Below are 4,132 nucleotides of genomic sequence, written 5' to 3'. Positions count from 1 at the left end.
AGTACTATTATATTCTTCCCGATGCACAAGACAGACTCAAAGTCTTATGCAATTCCTAGCATTCCCTCTGCAGTAAAGGATCTTTTCACTCCCCTGTGACATTTAAAGAGTTTTCGGTCTCACTAGCTAAAATAGCGGGGCGAGGGAGAGGGGTTTAAGGGGTGAGTGGGTTGGTTGGTTGGTTGGTGATATTTTTTTTCTTGTGACATACAAATATTTTTCTTTCGGTCTTGTGACACGTGTAGGAACAAGAGACTAAGTGTGTTACAAACATTGCATAAACCACTTTATAGAAAAAGCAGATGCTGCAAAGATGAAACCTACATCACGTTTTGTTATGCAGCACTTAAATTTTACATTAAGTATGAACTACAAAACTGTGCTAATGTTACTGATGCCTTAAGCCCCTAATGGTTTTTTTATTTTTCTAATATTTGTAAGACTTGTAAGTTTTATAAGTAGTGGAAGTAGGTTTTAAAAGCAGAAACCCTTCCCTTCTTTGTCCCTTGTCCCTTTCCCTTTCCCTGTAGCACCCTTGTTTATACATTCCTTAACCCTCTTACCCCATTCTATCCTCCCTATATCACTCATAGCCCCAAATCTAATAGAAATGTTTAGTCTTTTGTCAAGGCAAGGCCTAGACAGTTGACAGAACAGCATATCTGGGCCTAAACCACAGAATACGGTCAAGAATTAGGTAACTATGTACCCTTTGTGCTCTGATGATGATGAAGGTGATGAAGTAGGTGGTCCCAAAATGCACCCCAGACCCATTTTAAGGGGGTGGACCCCGGGGCGGTCCAGAGCAAAGGACACAGGGTGGACACATCTGGGATTGGATGGATGGTATTATAAAATGTAACCTCTCGGGCACAGGGGTGCGCGTCTTGTAACATCTTAGCCTTGGTAAATAAACCCTTTCTTATCTCACCCCTAATTTACTGCTCCAGGAGATTTTTTCAGCACCTAAATCCCACGGTAACATTACTGATTCTGTTGGAGTACAGCAGCCTTGTGGCTTGGGAAGAAAAGAACTAAGTAGCTTATAAAAATTAATTTTCCGTGAGAAAGACAACAAACAATATATGACTGGTTATCTGGTAGTTGTCATAGGTTACTGGAGCTCAGCAGAGCCCAGTGAGTGGCAAGGACTACTGGATCCCAGCAAGGTGCAAACAAGATGCAAACAAATAAGATGCAAACAAAATAGAAAAGGCCTGACTTCTCTTCAGTTGGAGGTAAACAGAAATTTGTAGGGAAATCTTCTATGCTTTTAATTCTAGTTCTAATCTTTGAAGAAATTTTTCAAATTAATGGATAATGCTTAATAGTCAGTTTCAAGGTATACTTTTCATCTTGTCTGATTTAGATTGGACATGCACATGTTCAAGCTGTGACGATACTAAAACATAGGTACTTGGTTTATAGCATAAAGTATAAAGTGCTGGACTGTCAGTCAGGTGTCTCCAGGCCAGCTGTCTCTGCTCAACAGCTTCACGGGTTATGCACAGATTATGTCCCTTTACAGAGTTGGAAGGGACTCACAAGGATCATCAAGTCCAACTCTTAAGTGGTTGGCCTGTATGAGGATCAAACCCACGGCCCTGGTATTATTGGCACCATGCTCTAAACAACTGAAATAATCTCATGTACTCACTTTGGCTGCACATATACTAAAATTGGAACAATACAGAGAAGATTAGCATCACTCCCGTGGCAGGATGACATGCAGATTAACTCAATCTACTATCTAATGATGCAGTGTACACAGTCATGCAAAAACTTAGAAAGGGGTCACATGATTCACATCAAGAATTAAATGTTATGGTCTGTCATGACAGAAAGAGCCAAGTGGCTACATTCACTGCTAGCTGCTAAACATATGTGTTGTAAAGCAGAGAGACCAACTAACAACTTGAAAGTGTAATTCATTAGAAGTGAATTGCAATGAAGTCTGCTTAATAATATTTATGTTCAAAAAATCTTCCCTTGAAAAAAAATCTTGTTGTTGAGAAAAAGAAGTTAGGGTTTTTTTCTGTATTATACATAGTTCATAATCACACACTGTATCTAAGCACTTCATCTATTCAGTATTTCAGGTCTGAAATGACAATAAAGGTATTTTTATCTATGTTCTACAATATAATGTAAGTTAAATCTAAAATATTTTACTATTCTTTCTGTATATAATGTATGTATTATATAATATATATATTCTTTCTATTATAATTTGACAATGTTACAATTGCTCTTGACAAAGTCAACATCCTGAAGATTGGCACTGAAAATGAAAGGATTTTACTAGTATTTAGTGATTTCAAGTCCATACACATAACAGATACTTGTTACCTATTCCTACAATACTTAATCATGACCTGCTATACAATCCACCAACTAAGTTGAAATTATGTTGAGCTTTTATATTTTATTTTATATATAATATAATTATTTGGTTAATTACTGTTGCTTTTTGCAGAAGCAACTTTATGTATATCTTTGATTGAAATAAGTGTGAGAAATGGATAGTTTTAAAAGAACATTTTAACATTATTATTCAATGCACATTAAATTTGAGCTGTTTATAATCAATATTAAATTCCACATGTAACTGGAAATGTGACTTTAAGAGACTAGGTTGGTAAGCAAAAGGAGTAAAGGGCTATCTGTGGTTATATAAAAATTTTAAAATGCAAGCTTCTAGTGAAAAAATAGTGAAATTGAACTAGCTCTTTCAATAACATCTCACAATTTAGCAAACATCACAGTGGAAGTAACTGAATTTTTCTTGTCAAATATCTCACAACACTAATTACATAATTATATCCCTAAGAAGATGCCTTACATCCTAGCTTGCAAAATTTTTCTACTTATGTAGCTCATTTACAGTGTTAACATACAAAAATTGTTATTATTATTGACAAACTTTTAAGGTTAAAAAGTGACTGCTTACTATCTCAAGTAATCTTTTAGTTTTTTAGCATTACTTATTGAAAACTATCTATATTGTTGAGCCTGTCTAAAAATTCAGGGGTACATTATGGGTTAACCTTGACTCAGAACCAGTTGTAAACTTATTGCATGTAGCATTTAGATACAAGCTCTTTACCTTTACATGTATTCCAGGTTTCACTACCTTTTCATAGTTTTCTTAATAATCTGATAATATTAAAACAATTCTGGAAAACAGTATAAAAGCTAAGTTTTCCTTTGTAATTTTCCTTTGTAATGGAAAACATTTAATTGTCCTTATCTTTTCAGGACCAGATATGCCTTTGCCTGATTTATGAATGTTTAACAATTTCTCACTTTGATATATATTCATTTTATCAACACTTTTTATTATGAATAATATGTATTCTTTATTATACGTTAGCTCTTATGAAATAGCTAAACTATCTGCTTGAAATTTTCTGCAACCTAAAATGTTATTTATTTATCCTGTGGACCACTTCTAGAAGGAATGACATTTATAATAAAAATAAAATATTTTTTAAAACCCTTCCTTTATAGGACAAGTAGCTATAGAGTAGGTAGTCTGTTACATAATCAGAATAATAAAATTATAGTTGCCATCTATAAATCATTATATGGAATTGTATATGTTCTGTCTTTGCCAGAATAAAAATATTTATGTAAATTTATGAAACCTGTCTTGTGAAGGGAGTAAAATTAAGGTTCTAAAGAATGGACAACCAAAGCTGACACACAGAGTTGCCATAACCTCTGAAACTATGCCTTTAAAGTATCCCAGTGATGACCGCTTTAAATAAAAATTCGGAAAATATTGTATCTCTCTAATTTATTAGATTCAAGTATTACACTTAAGTAGCTAGACTGTTTTACAAGAGTCATATGACATATAAAAGAAAAAGACATTAATTGTAAGATCAAATAGTGATCTGCTTCAACTGGAAATTAGCATCTACCATAATTGTACATCACTGAGTAATGTAGAAATTCTTTGGGTTTAGTTCAAGTAGTCCCATAGAATGTTTAGGCATTATTATAAGTGAGTAGATATATTTTATTATACTTATTACAATGGTGATTCCAGTGAAAGACATATTCAGTAATAGCGCATTTGTTTCTCCAAAAAGCTTCTATTTTTATTCTTTTCAATAATACAAGAAGC

The 4,132-nt window shown here is 33.7% G+C and overlaps 1 non-coding gene across 1 annotated transcript; it reads left to right on the top strand.

Annotated features, from left to right (window-relative positions):
• The first annotated feature begins 1,649 nt into the window (after window positions 1–1,649).
• On the top strand, window positions 1,650–1,756 carry LOC113956845. Its single transcript, XR_003530975.1, has one exon. It is a non-coding gene; the product is annotated as a U6 spliceosomal RNA (small nuclear RNA).
• The last annotated feature ends 2,376 nt before the right edge of the window (window positions 1,757–4,132 follow it).

The sequence above is a fragment of the Corapipo altera genome, unplaced genomic scaffold, assembly GCF_003945725.1.
Source record: "Corapipo altera isolate COAL_440 unplaced genomic scaffold, ASM394572v1 73, whole genome shotgun sequence".
Taxonomy (NCBI): Eukaryota; Metazoa; Chordata; class Aves; order Passeriformes; family Pipridae; genus Corapipo; species Corapipo altera.
This window is presented reverse-complemented; position numbering and strand designations above follow the sequence as displayed.